The sequence below is a fragment of the Cryptomeria japonica genome, chromosome 5, assembly GCF_030272615.1.
Source record: "Cryptomeria japonica chromosome 5, Sugi_1.0, whole genome shotgun sequence".
In the NCBI taxonomy this organism is placed as follows: Eukaryota; Viridiplantae; Streptophyta; class Pinopsida; order Cupressales; family Cupressaceae; genus Cryptomeria; species Cryptomeria japonica.
Window position 1 is genome coordinate 678,570,059 of NC_081409.1, and position 15,567 is coordinate 678,585,625.

The 15,567-nt window shown below is 34.5% G+C and overlaps 1 protein-coding gene across 1 annotated transcript in view; it reads left to right on the forward strand.

Annotated features, from left to right (window-relative positions):
* Positions 1-11,751, forward strand: part of LOC131029254 (flap endonuclease 1-B) — a 235,231-nt gene extending 223,480 nt beyond the window's left edge. Inside the window, exon 18 of the mRNA XM_057959668.2 lies at positions 11,580-11,751. The gene's annotated coding sequence lies outside the window, so the exon portion shown is untranslated. The remainder of the gene's footprint in view (positions 1-11,579) is intronic.
* The last annotated feature ends 3,816 nt before the right edge of the window (positions 11,752-15,567 follow it).

Sequence of the window (15,567 nt, forward strand, 5' to 3'; positions counted from 1 at the left end):
AATTAGGAGATGAACAGATCAAAACAATGTATAAATCTATCATATGTGATAATTCCGGAAATGTAAAACTAGAACATAAAATCATTGAAACCCTAGGATTTACTGAAATCCTCTGCATTCCTGAATTTCCCAAGGATGTGATTAGGATAGTCTTAAGCAGGGTACATGGTGAATTTTTCTAGTTAGATGCAATTCACAAAATTACCAAGGAAGCTGTGAAAGCTGTCACAGGGTTACCTTCCACCGGTAAAAGACCAGACAAGACTAAAAAGGTCTCAAATGACCTAGTAACTAAACTAATTGGTGCAACATTAGACAAAAGGTCCTTGAGGGTAAATTATGTAACAGATATAAATGTGAGATTTTTTAGCATGATTTTAGGGTATAAAGCTACTCATGCAAATAGACTCAACTCAATTTCAAGTTTATGCATTAAGATTGCTTATGACATGATTACAAACAATGTAAAAATTGACATATGTGAATGGTTAAAAGATGAGTTAATTGACAGCTTAGGCAAGATAAAGAAAGATAAGAAAGGAACTTTTAGGTTTTGTAATCTGCTTGTATGCTTGATGCTACACATAACCAAACAAGTTCCCGATATAGGCTATAAAGAACTTGGATTTGATATGCCGGTAGGGAAACAGGTAACAGAACTATTTAATAACATGGGTGAAGACAAGGAAAAGAATATCCATGAATACTTTCAAGCACTTAAGGCCAAAATGAACAAAAGAATCAGATTATCATAGAAGATTGTTGACAAGTACAAAGATGATATATGTTTTGTAATAAAAAAGGATGAGATCTGGATGGAAGCAGTCATCCCAAGGACAATTTGGGTAACAGAAATGGGTTATGAGACTGATGACCTTATCATTGAAACATATGCTAAGGCACTTCTTGAAGCACCCAGAGAACCAAAGGAAGAAGTATTTGGTAGTGTTGAAACCATAGAAAGTCGCATTCAATCTAAGAAGAGAGTGAAAAAGGTTGAGGAAGTTGTGAGAAGAGGTTCTAGACAGGCAACAACTATTAAAGAAGATGTGATGAAACAAACCGGTATCACTAAGGATGAGTTAGCAGCCCCACAGCCTGAAACTCACCTATCACCGGTAGGCACTTCTTTGAAGAATGACATGCCTGCAACTTTCAAGAGAGTTGTAAGGAAAAGAGATCCTTCACCGACAACCACACCCTCACCTAGGAGAACTAGACAGAAACAACAAGCAGTGAGATCTCCGGTTAGAAAGACTACACCAAAGAAGAAACTGACACCCAAGAAGAAGAAGAGAACAAAACAAAACATGGCCCCTCTTGACATATTGCTATATGAAATCATAGAGGAAGGGAAACTCAACAACATAGGAAAGGTCTATGATACACTGTTTGTAGATGACAAAGAACAAGTGGAAAACAATTTTATTTTGCACATGGACATGTATAAGAATTTTTTGATGGAAGTGATAGATGAAGTACCAGATGAATTGTTCAAAAGACTGGAAGCAAGAAGACAAGCTGTTATAGAGCTTGATAAGAAAATCAAAATTGAAAAGTTACTCGTTGTTTACCCAGTAAACTCACCTAAGGAAATAGATGATTTAATTGCAGAAGCCAACTGGTCAGTATTCTCTACCACACACTGACATATTGATTTAATGGTTGGAAGAGTTAATGAGGTAACTGAAGAAACAAAAAATGCATGGGATATATTCCTAGTTGAAAAAGAAAAACAGGAAGAGTACATGAGCCACAAACCTATAAAGGTATATCAGAAGGACAAGGACAAGGGTAAAGGAAAAGTTGGAGGACCTCCCAGTATCAAAGTAAAAGACAACTTACCCCCACCTCCTTTGATTACATCACCGGTAACAACAACTACAGAAGATCAAACAATACTTGAAAGTATGAATATAGAGGATATAAATCCTAATCCTGAAGTCTTATACATAGTAGATGTTGATACACAAAAGATCAACATTGTGGTAGATAAAGATACAACTGGTAAGACAGACATGGCTAGTAAGCCACCGGTAACTGAGCAAACTGATCAAACACAAGAGAAACTGACAGATGATAACATAGGAGAACAGGCAGAGATTCAGATAGAGACAGACACAGGTCAACAGATAGAAAAACAAGAAGAGCAAAAGGCTCCAGAATAGGTACAGGAATAGATTCATGAGGAAACAGTACAACTGGCAATAGGAGAAGTACAAAAACCATTTCTTAAGGAAATGCAAACACAAACAGACCGACCAGAGGTCACAACAAGATTGGTTACTTCCTCCACCGACGGAATTCAGAATGTTAGTTCATCATCAACAGGCTATAAATCAACTAATGTAACATAAGTACTCTTAGATTCAATCAAAAGGATAACAGATTGTAGTTCAGAGGCTTATAAAGCTATAGATGACACAATCCCAATTTTGAAGAGGCTAGCTCCTAACTGCAATATAGACAATAAAGATTCATTGTCAAATTGACATTTTGTCCAAGTACATCACTGAGAACACAGTGACAATTGAGCAAATAAAGGAAGAGGCATTAAAGGATAAGATGGAACTTGAAAAACAAAAATTCTTTGAAAATCAAATAAAGAAGTGTACAAGGGAATTTGACACACTTCTACCAGAACTATGCAACTTACTAAAAGAGTTCAAAACTTTGTATAGAGACATATGCAAAACAAACCTACTAACAACTAATATAGATAAGAAAATGAGCAAGGTACATGATGAAATAAATAAACTTGCAGACAATTTTGTTAACTCACCTGATACATTATCAGTTTTTGAACAGAAGATAACAAGTTTTGAGGAAGAGTTACTTAAGCTAAGAAGAGAAAAGGAGAGCATAGTGGATAAGGCAAAGAATTTGAGACTAAGACTGAGTCCAAGATTGGACTATCTAGCATTCATGTAGAAGGAAATATCTGAGGCACTTGTACAGGGACAGAGAACACTGACAGAGCATATGCAACACCTCACCGGTACAGTTCAAAGAACAGAGACAACAATAAGAGACAGTAAGAAGTTTATGGAGAGTATAAACTTGATTTTGGCGGATCTATTTCAAATTGTAACTACCCAGTTACAAGGTTGAGGCTACAATTCTATTGACACCTTGACAACCTTTGTCATTGATGCCAAAAGGGGAGTAGTAGTAAGAGAAAATAAGAGAAAATAACTGGCAAAAGAATTATCTACTCAGGGGGAGCATATCTTTTTTGTAAAACATTTTTGGTAACATATTTTTGGATTACAGTTTTGGATACACTTTTGAATTTTCTTATGAGTGTTGCCATCAATGCCAAAGGGGAGATTGTTGGCATATGCACACTCCAATGAGACATTGTAGGTGATTGAGGGTTTTATCATTGATGGCAACCTTACAATCCTATGGCACCGGCAAGGCATTACACCGACATCAACGGATCACACTCTACATTGGCACTCAGACCACTGGCACCGGCACAGAGAAAGGAAGCATACTGGCACAGAGGCCGACAGGATTTTTGATGTATTATATTTTGTTTATTATTGTAAATACTTTGTAAGCCGACTTGGCAAGTTGTAAAATGACTCTTATATATAAGAGAGATCATTGTAGACATTTTGTAAGCAAGTAAGAGAAGGAAGAAATATTAGGCATACCTATTATGCGAAATATAGGCTAAAGGTTTATGTAAAAAATAGAGCAGAAACCGGTACTGGATCTGGCATTATAGATGCTATTGTAAAGCAATACAAGATATTGGATTTATATAATCCACATTGTAAGTTAGTGAGACTTCCCATTGAGTAGTGAGCTCTAGGCAATTGGCCTCCCTACATGTGTCGGCCCCTCTTGTAAGTAATATTCTCTTATTGGCTAGTAAGTGAATATTGTGGGTCACAAATCCCACCAAGGCTTTTCCCACACCGGGTTTCCTCATTAAAAGATTGTGTTATGGTGTGTTTCTTATGTGGTTGCTTTCATTTCTATTTATTGCATTATTTCTTGCATACCGATACACTGTTATAATATTCTCTACATGTTTTAAGTTAAGAAATTCTATTCACCGGTAAGATACTGATTCACCCTCCCCGCCCCCCCCCCTCAGTATTTGTGGGAATCCTAACATAGAATAGATGTTGTCATAAGATATTTTCAAGAGATTCTCCCAAGGGTGTGTATGTGCGATTGGGTTTGTAAGTTGGGTACCTGTTTTTAGGTTCTTTTTGTTATGTGTTTCAAGGTTGATTTCTTGGATTGATTTGAGGATTACCTTGATTGGTAGTGGGTTTATTGTGATTATCTGCAACCCTTGCAATTTTGACTATGGGTTGGGTGATTTTGATAGTTCATGCATCCACAACACCATTATTAACAATGTTTTTGTTCTTGGCCCAAAAAATTGGTTTGTCACTATTGTAGGTTGGTCTTGGACCCTCCTTATTGTCATTGTATATTTTGAAAAGTCCCTTTTTGATAAGGGCTTTCTCTATTTTAAGTTCCTGAGCTATTACATCTTTGAAATTGTTTGAACATTTTATGTGTAAGTAGAATTCCATATCCTCTTTTAAGTTTGAAAATAAAAATTCAACTAATTGTTCTTCAGGAATAGGAAATGAACATCTACTACAAAGGTGTCTCCATCTAAATCAGAAAATACAAAAAAAAAAGTAGGTAATTTGAATTTGTTTCAACCAACAGGCCCCTTGACAGGTACAATCACATAAACCATTAAGATGCCCATCACCACCGAGACCCGACTATAGAGACCTTGGAGTAGTTAGTTTCCCAAAACTTCTTTTAAGGAGAGGTGGTGAGTGTTCACATAAACTACATGACTATTGGTGAGTGTGTCAAAACACCCGTCAACAGTACATTTCATCATTTATAAACATAAACATCTCAAATAGGATTCATCATGCATTGCATCCAATAAGACTTTTGAGAATAACTCACCATTCTTTTGTTTTATATTGCATAGATCAGCCATGGAGACATCTTGTTCTATGTTATGGGCATGATGAGTGATAAATTTTTGTACCAGGTCCTCAAAGGTCTTGACCCCGCCGGGTAGGCATGAGAACCATTGCATGGCTGAGCCTCCCAAACTTTGGGGAAAGAGGCGCATTGAATATGTGTTCTCGTATGCAACCTCTAAGCAGGTGGAGAAAAATTCTCGCACGTGATCTCTAGGGTCACCCTTTCCTTTGTATTTATCAAACTTTGGAGTTTCAAAGGTGCGTGGGAAAGGATGCATGTATATGTTCCCATCAAATGGATATGGGAAAATATATTCAAGAGAATATTGCTTTTGTGACCTTCTTGAGTGCACTTGTTGGGTGAGGTCTTGCATCTATTGTCTCAACATATCAATTTCTGTAAGATGAAGAGGGGGGGGGGAGTTGTTGTGTTGATAGTTATCATCATAGTTATGTGTATTCCTTTCTCCCTGTCACCTTGATTTTGTTCTTGCTGATGGCTATGTCGAGCTTGTTCTGGTATATCCTTAAGTTGTGATACGTCAAAGTCAGTGGGAAGTTTGACTCCTTCTTGAGAAAGTTTTACAAAATGGGCATTAACACTTCCCTTGAGAACTTCAAAAAGTTTGTTAAATATGGGTTCGCTAAGTGCATCTTCTATTTGTGCTTGTGTAGCGGTATCTAGGTTTCCTCTTCTAAAAAAGGGGTTAAAATTCTCTTCTTCTTCTTCTTCCCATATTTCATTTTGAGTTTGTCTATGACTCTGAGATCTAGTCCGAGCAATGTTTGAAGCACGCATTTGTGGGTGAAAAAGTGTGTGTTTGAGCTCCTTTGATAGGCCCAAGATTTTGTTTGAGTAAAATGTGATGAAGATGTGTTGCAACATGTATGGATGAGTGATCTCCTTTTACCGAAGGTTGGATATCAACAAATTTTTTTTTTGAGATTGCTTGATTGGTTTTAAATAATTGCGAGATGAGGTGTAACGAGGTTTTGCGTTTTACAAAGCACAAGCCACCTAGCTACGAGAGGATGCACTCAAAAACTAGTTTTATCCTATCTAGATGCTTAGTAATGCCTCTTAGGATGATTGATCTTAGATGTAGAGACACACCAAAAAGTATGTTTTGTTGTGATTTAGCAATATCCAAAATAGCTAAGGACAAAACCTCTTTGTGTTTGAGAGTTGAATGAAATTTTGATATTTTGGAATGAGTGTATAACCTTTGAATTTCTATGAGGTGACTATGAATTTTGATGATGGTTGTTGGAATGATGAAGATGAATTGTGGAAGATATGTGATTTTGGAATGACTTTAAATTTGATGAAATATGGAAGATGTTTGAATTCTTAGAAATATGTGAATTTTAAGTATGATTATGGAGAGGATTTATGAGATATGAAAGATTAGAGAATGACTAAAGAAGATGAAATATGGAAGAGATGTAACCTTGGAATCTCTAATAGGTGATTGTAGGTTGTGGAATATATGATGGATGAATGCGTTGACCTTGATTGTGATGATATGACAAAGCTCTTCTTTGTAAGGAAGCTTGGGATGCAAGTGGTTCTAATTCAAAGTCGTCGGTAAAACCATGACTAAAATCATGATATCAATGGATGAAGGTGTGATGTTTTAACAACAAATTATGGTTTTTGTACAAGAAACTTATTCTCTTTTGGATTTTCTTTTCACTTTGCTTCTTTTTGGTTTTTCGATAAATTGACTTCTTGGTGTATTTGAGAGATTTCCAAACACAAAGAATTGATGACTTTTTCAAGAATATTTCTTTTGGGATGTAACTTGTTTCAAATGGTGGATAATTTCTTTGACAAGAAGACACAGAAAGCACACAAGCACATAGAAATACCCCTTTTCTCTTGCTAACTGTTGATGTATGTTTAGGATCTTTTCAAATATATTTAAGGGTATTTTTAAATCCTCTTTTCTTTTCACAGGTAGTTTGAACAAACAAAAAGACAAATCAGATAGACTCTAGTATTGTCAAAAAGGTCATTCCCAATATCAATAGCTCGCACTTGATATTCACCCTAAGTTACGCCCATTTTTTTGGCTTTGTCCAGAATTTGAACCAAAGAGGATTGCTCCTCAATTCGATCACTTTCTTGGGAGATATATGGTGAGTGTCTTGGGGGTAGATTATTCCCCACCCTTGCACTATGATATTACAAATGTCTAGCTAACTGAGTTGGTGAGGTTTCTACTTCTAAAGTTTGTAATCAGACTTCCGTTCGATCTTCGGTGATAAAATCCATCGAGAGGCTTCCCAACCTTTAGAACAAAGGATTTGCGTATCTCAAGGATACTGTGGGAAGGCTAATCACTGAAAAAAACAGTTGGAGGGGATTTCATCAGCCTCCACATTTGATTATAGTGGGTTGGAATACTTGGATAAAAGTCATTCCCCACTTAGGTTGTTCCCCTCACACTGACCTTATAGGCACCTCGAGAGGGAAAGCTTGCTAAAGGTTTTATCTTAATGCTAAATTGAAATAAAGCAAATAAAAGTGAGTTTCAATTTTTTATCACCCAGTTAAGGGGAGAACATATACCTATCACTTAAGACAAAGAAAACAATGTTTCTTTTTAGCTCTTCATAGAAATGATTTTCTAAGTCCTATTTGGAGATGTTGCTCCAACAAGCATGATGTTCTTTTTATCCACAAAGCATTTTGTGTGTTTCAAAACTTTGGAAATAAACATGGTCAACCAAAAAAAAATCGTATATTGGTCAACAAAATCAAAATTGTGTAGCCAAATTGTCAATAAAATTCTTTTTATGTTTGCACTAAAGAAAAATGAAGTTCTTTTTAGTTTGCACCAAAATGAAAGTGATCCTTTTTAACTTTGCAAAAAATAAAAGTTTGTTTGTAGTTCTTTTTTCCTTTTTGCAAAATAGAAAGTGAGGGCTTGTTTTAAACACCAAAGAAATGATGAGGTTTTTTTTAGTTTGCTCTAAAATGAAAGTGAGATCCTTTTTAACTTTGCAAAAATAAAGGTTTGTTTGTAGTTCTTTTTACCTTTTTGCAAAATATCAAGTGAGGTCTTGTTTTAAACACCAAAAAAATGATGAGGTTATTTCTAGGTCCTTGCAAGAAATGAAAGTGAGTTCTTTTTAAAATCCTGTTGTAAAAAAGAGAATTTTAAGTCAAAATCTACTCTAACTCCTTAGAACCTGCAACAAACTGTTAGACTTGCAAAAACCTCTCAACAAGTTAGTTCATATGGTGGGCTTTACAAGCCTAAAACTTCATTTTTGTTACAATTCTAAGCTCTTTGCCAGAGATAATAGCACTACTCTGTTGAAAAAAAAGGCGCTATAACTACAACAAAAGCACAATATTAGAACAAAAGCGCTACAACAGACAACAATAGCACTAATTTACTATAAAAGTGCTATAATAGACAACGAAGGTGCCAAAGTAAGACAAAAGCGCTAATCTGCAGATAAAATCCAGGCGCAAAATTTGGAATGAAGGCACTAAATCGGGTGTCAAAAGTGCTAAAGTGCTTCCTGTGCGTGAAAATCTGCAAGTTCAAAATGGTCAATTCAAAATTTTTAACTTCTTAGTGTTCGATTCACGTCAGGTTCACCAAGTGATATTGTGGGAAATGGCTTCAAGAGTGAAAAGGCAAAGCTCAATGTTAGTAGGTTAGTTCAACAGTGAAACCAAAACAAAGAACTAAAAACCATCCAAAGTATATCAAAAGAGATTCAAAGAAACATGAAAGAAGGTTAAGTAACAAGAGGAAGGGAAAAGAGCCTTCCTAAGATGCCTCCATGATGCTTAGATGATATTCCTTTGTTTCTCTCCTCTCCAAGTCCCAAATAGGTGAAGCTCTCTGCTTGTAGCACAAGCCATGGATGCCATATGGAGATTCAAGATTATTCATAAATGCTCAAACAAGATGCTTATGCAAACGAAAATGATGATGCTATGAAAAATATCTAAATGTCTAGGCTAATACTAGTATAGTAATAACAATCTAATGCTTCCTCTTTTGCTTGAGGGTAAGGGCTCCTTTTATAAGGAATTTTTTTGATTGAATGGATAAGATTGAGTGAGCTTGTGAAGGGCTAGGATTGATGGGTTTGTGATCCATGTGATGGTTTTCAATCCAATCCCATGATGACAAGTGTCAACATGTAATGGCTTGAAAGGAGAGGAAGGGAACATTAAATGCTCGAGGGGACACGAGCATAACCTCATGTGGTTGGGGTTATTGGATAAAGCTTGTATCCAAGGATAAGGTTATTAGCCAATGGATAAACTCTTGTGCAAAGTTTACCCATGGTTAAGCCTTGACCAAAGGGTCAAGACCCATGTGGGTTGGAGTATTGAAAGAGGAAATGAATTTAAAACTCTATAAGAGCCTTAAATGATTTTTGAAGACTTTTAGGAGGGATTTTGGATTAGGATTATGCAAAAGTTTATAAGAGGGATTAGGCTAAATTGGAAGGGGTTAGAAGAGTCTAGAAGTGGTTTAGAGTATTCTAGAAGAATCTATAAAAAGGTGGGTGTGGGTGAATAGGTTTTTATTAAAATAAAAATCTATTTAAATGTGCCACTTGCATTTGCAGGAAAATGCAAGTAGATGGGCTATTTTTAAATAAACGTTGATTTATTAAAAAAAAGATTTGTTTTTTAAATAAATGTTAAATTTATTTAAATTGGAAGAAGGGGGATGAATTAAATAAATTAGATTTATTTAATAATTTGGACTATAGTTAGTAATTAAATAAATTGATTAAATTTATTTAACTAAAACAGAAGAATAGGCTAATGTAAATTAATTTAATATCAATTTAATTAATAGACAAATTTATGTGTCCATAGTTATTATGTGAGTTAAGATCCTCAACTTGAGGGCTTGCTTCCCTTAGCTTAGCTACATCTTATCTCTCGTAAGTATCGCTCCTAATTTTTCTCTCTACTTTACTGTGAATATAATTTCATACTCCTACTAAAGTGGGGGATATATTTAGTGCCATAAATTGTATCCCCTTATGATTTCACTTTTTTTGGGCCCTTTCTTTAGTCTGCTCTCTCCTTGCTCATTTAAAGCATATTTTGGGCCCATCCTACCTAAACTATCATCATATGCTAATGTGTAACCAAAACCTATGTCTTGGGTCTTTATACTCTTCAACCACCTTTTTCTACTACCCTTTTTACTGGACTAGGATGCCCTAGACCTTGAAAAAGAGGCCCAAATTAATATATGTGGGAGTGTTGACTCTTTCCATATGTGATCCAAACTCAATATTTTCATTTTACCATTGGAAGTAGGCCTAAATTAGGAAATACCTTGAGAACCCAATACAAAGAAATATTTTCTCATTCATAAATGACAAGTGATTAAGAAAAAGAATCATCATTCCTATTGAGCAAGCATAAATTCAAATTTGAGAATTATGAAGTATAAAGCTACAACAACCAATATTCAAGCATGATTTCATGATTGATTTTGTTATTTCTTATCATGTTATTACACCAACACTTAAAATACTTGTCTAAAATACATTTCATCACCACCATTATTAATCCTAAGGTAATATCATTCCATTTCATCATTTCAATTATGATTTAGTCTCTGCCTTATCGAGGGTAATCTCTCTTTTACATCACCATTGCAATTGTAGAGGTGGAAACACAAATATGGGGTTTGACTTAGGCAAGTTTATATATACTACAACACTTTTTTATTATTTCATGTGTGCAAGTACAAATCTAATAATTGAGAGTTGTATAATTGCATAGAGTAGATTGAGACTGATAGTCCCAGATATTGAATAGGAAAAAACCCCTAGACTATGTTGATTTGCACACATGTCTAATACTTTTAGGCTAATTTTTAGAGGGATAGATTTGCAGAGCCTCCTGATTGAGATTCCAAAGCTTTCTATTGACAAAGAAACCTTCAAACTAGAGTGCTTAGCATAGTGAGGTAACACCTTCAACTCTAGATTACCATCACAAGTTTGTCTCTATGTCCTAATTTTAGAATTGTACTTCTTTTTGGTTACCAATTTTGTATCTTTTTATTTATGTTAAATATTATTAATTTTGTATCACTTTTTTTAGATCTTACATTTTCATATCAAGTCATAACAAACACACTCTTTAAAAAGGAAAAAAATAATCAATTTTTTTGCTCTCATTTTAGACTATAGTTGAACCTTGTTGGTTGTTTATCAATGAAATGAATCAAAGAGTGGAAATGGTGAATGAATAATTTCTTAGTTTGCATCCCTAGGAAAAGACCCCATTTCTATCCATTCCAATTCAAAGTAATTCATAAGGAGGTATCTAATAGATATAATTCTACAAAGTGATTCTTAATCTTGTATTTGGTTTCAAAGATCGATCAATTAACTTTGTAGTTCAAGTTTCTTATAATCCATTTTTTTTAAAAATATTTATATGTAAGCACTAATCTACACAAGTTTGGAATTTGAGGTGAAGTTAAAATGACAATGCATCCACCATTGGAATTCAAGTTTTTTTATTGTTCAATTATTTTTAGTCAATATTCTTTATTTTTTAATATTTTTTATAATATTTCAATGTAGGCATTTTTCAAGAGTAGCAGTGGTTTGAGCTCTACCTTATTGAGCGAGGAAAGCTATACTTGAGAGAGATTCCATAAGAAAAAATATTTTTCTATATGTGCATGCTCTATAGAGATGACCTACTCAAGAATGAATTGATGTATTTGTACATGAGGACATGGACAATATGATATGGGAATTATTATTTGTATTGATGATCATGATGGTTACATGTTGATATGATGTATTTGTACATGACAACATGAAAAATATTCCATGGGTATTATTAGTTATATTGATAGTGGAATGCATGAAAATTATGACGATTACGAATTCCATGTGTATGTGTAATGATGATTATGATGAAAACATGAATAGAAGTTAACACATCATATGTTTTTGTACATAGTGATGTATGCTCATGAATGCCACATGTATGCATAGTGTTGATAATGTGTGTGGAACATATGCAAATTATGATGATTATGATGAAAAGGTGCATAGAGTAACAAACTATGATTATGATTATGTTTATGTACATAGTTGTATATGTTCATGAATCTCACATGTATGTAAAATATTGATTATGAAGAAAAGATGCATATAATAATAAATATTGTGTATTCACCTACTTATTTATATTCATGAATCTTGTATGTGTTATGCTAACTATGAATCCTAGAGCACTTTTATTTTCTTCTTGCAATTTTTTGCACTACTTTCCATTAACAATTTTTGCAAGAATGCATTTGATATTGTCACAGTCAAATGGTGTTGAGTTAACCAAAATTAAGAGAGGTTACTTTGGAGGGATGTAATATCCTCTTGCAATTATAGATGAAACATTCCTACGTGCTACAAGGTTAAAGAACTACTTAATCAGAGTTTTGCAGTTTTTTCCTCTTAGGGCTCTTTAGAGACTACCTTGAAATAGTGCACTCCAAATGATTGAGTGATTTGGGAAATGAATAAAAAAATTCCCTAGCATTTATCTACCCACCTTGACATGTTGGTATAGTCAGTTTTTCTTGATGATGCATGAAACAAAATAACGCTTCTTTCCATGTTTGCATTGTTGTCCACTAACAATTTTTGCAAGAATACATTTGATGTTGAAATGCCCAAATGGTGTTGAGTTGACCAAATTGAGAGAGGTTAGTTTGAAGGGATTCCATATCTATTTACACATCTAGATGAAACATTCATATGTGTCATTAGTTCCTAGAATGATTTCATGTTTACTAGATTTTTCTTTTAGGGCTCTTTAGAGACTGCCTTGAATTAGTGTACTCTAGAATGATTGGGAGACTTAGGCAACTAAAAGAGGCCTTCCCTAGTGTTTACCTTCCTACCTTGATGTGTTTGCATTTCCCATTGGTAAAAAATACTAACAATTTTATAATTATATATATATATATATATATATATATATATATATATATTTTCTCTTAGGGCTCTTTAGAGACTACTCTAGAATGATCAGGTTAACAATTTTATAATTTTATATTTTATTTTATTTTTTCTCTTAGGGCTCTTTAGAGGCACCAAAAATGGGTCTTCTCTAGTATTTATCTATTGTAGCATCGTATATTGCACACCCTTAATTGGGTGGTACAAATATTGTTAGATAGTTCAAATAATTGGAAGACAACTGAGAAGGGGGGGGTGGGGGTGAATCAGTTGTCCCAAATTACCGAAACATTTAGAAATTAAAACTTTAATAGTGGAACTCAAAAGATCAATACCAAAACGCTTCAAACAAATATCAAAATAGAAAATAAACCAATTAAGCATAAAACAATAATCAAATAATAAATACCATCCACATGACACCAAGATTTATACGTGGAAAACCCGGTAAAGGGAAAAACCACAGTGGGAAGCCTACCCACAGTTAGATAATACTTCTGCAATAAGTATGTGAATTATAATTGGGGGGCCTGCACTTGCAGAAAGGCCAACAGCCTAGAGCACATTTCTCATCACAAAAGGAGTCTCACTGACTACATAGAAATCCAGACTACAATTTGAAGAAATGAATGAACTGCAAAGATAACATCTCTATGTCTGAATACAGTTTCGGTTAAGCTCAATACTAGAGGAATAAATCCTCTTACATAAACCCAACTCGATCACCAATGATCAACCAGATCCTCTACCTGAATGATTATTATATTATTCGCTCCTATACCAATCCCATTCCCATGATAAGCTAGAATGAGATCTTACATCATATATATACAAACCCTCGACCATAAACAATAAGGTCGGCCACCAGACAATAAAACAATTACATAATTACAAAAAATGTCAGCCAGAGACCAAACAAATAATAACCAACCATAAGACATCTTGGAAACACATCAAGAGGTCCAATCCACACATTACATTAAGTTGATCCATAACCTAGATACACAGGGACCCAATTTAGGTCCATACATGCTAAAGCCATAATCCCAATCAACCAAGTCTCAAAAATGATCACCATAAGCATCCTGAAACTCCACCAGAAGCTGCACCAACACCACTTATGCAATTAATCAAAGATCTTCATCAAAGCTCTGTCGGTGAAACCCTTGTCGGAACCACAAACCAAGCTTTCTAGAAAATAGAATAACATCCGATCAAAAGAACAAAACCAATTGACTAAACATGAACATGAGTAGCATGAATAAGCCAATTCCATAACCCAAACATACCAAAGCATACCGAATCATATCTAATCAAAAACCAAACATCCTACTAGGACCAGAAGGGTGTCAGTAAAGCATCCAAAATAGCTAGTGTTGACATCAATGACAAAACATCAATGCAACACATAATCAATTCCTCCAAATGGCCAATAAATATTCTACGCTTAAGGTTAGCACCCGCCTCATTGTGTTTACATGTTGCATTTTAAATTCCCTTTGAACATTTAATTAATTAATTAAATTAAATTTAAAGTCTTCTTTTATCCCTCCACACATCATAAAATTGGGACCTTTTCCCTAAGTGTGCCCCTTTTTATTTTTCCAATTAATTATTTCATCAAAAGCCCTAATTCGTATATCTAAACACCTTGATTCTTCACATACTCCTGGAACTGAATTTAGAATCATAATATCTTGCTTCCCTGAAAATTTGAAAAAAAGTTGGTTGGACCAAGAGGCAGCCTCTTGGTCTCGACTTTTTCTCTCCAAATTTTGAGAGCATGATTTGGCAGTATTTTAATGTTTGAATCCAGAGAATTGAGAAATTATATTGATTCTAGGTCGGTCTATGATCAAAAATAAAGTTAGGGTTTCATACATATAGCCTTTCCTTTCCTCATTTGAAGGATCCATCAACAAGAAATTTTGAAGGAGCCTCTAATGAAGTGAAAGTGCAAGTTTACGTGAAGTATTCAATCATAAAATCAAGCACTTGTCAAGTCTACATCAACTATTTTCATCATCAATAGGAGCTTTGAAGATATTGAAGAATAATAGGAGATCGCTTACTGTTGATTGGCTTGTACCTCTCCCTTTGGGTTTGGTATGGTTTCATGTTATTTTCATGTGTTTGTATGAGCTTCATAACATTCATTTTCATATTTACATTCATGCTTTATAACCATTATTGCATTTGTGATTTTAAGCATTTACATTTACATTTTTTCTCATTTAGGGTTTACTCTCCAAAGCGTAGGGTAGAACTCTAGATTTACTTTCTTGATCATTTAGGATCTTGCAAACATTTTCAATACATTATCAGCTATTTGTGGAGGTGGAAATCACCAAAGAAAGGGGTTTGACTAAGGAAAAACCCTATATATCCATCTAGACACCATCTTTCAAGTTACAGGTGCAGGTACAGGAATCTGACGTACACACAACATTCAGAACTGATAGATCACACAAGTACAGACTCAAGGATAGAGAAAGATCTTAGTTTCTTGATACTAGGGCATGGTGCCCTATTCCTTTAGGTTTTCCATCTTCTTTTGGTTTTTCCATAGTGCAAACTTTTAGGATCCAGATTCTAAAAG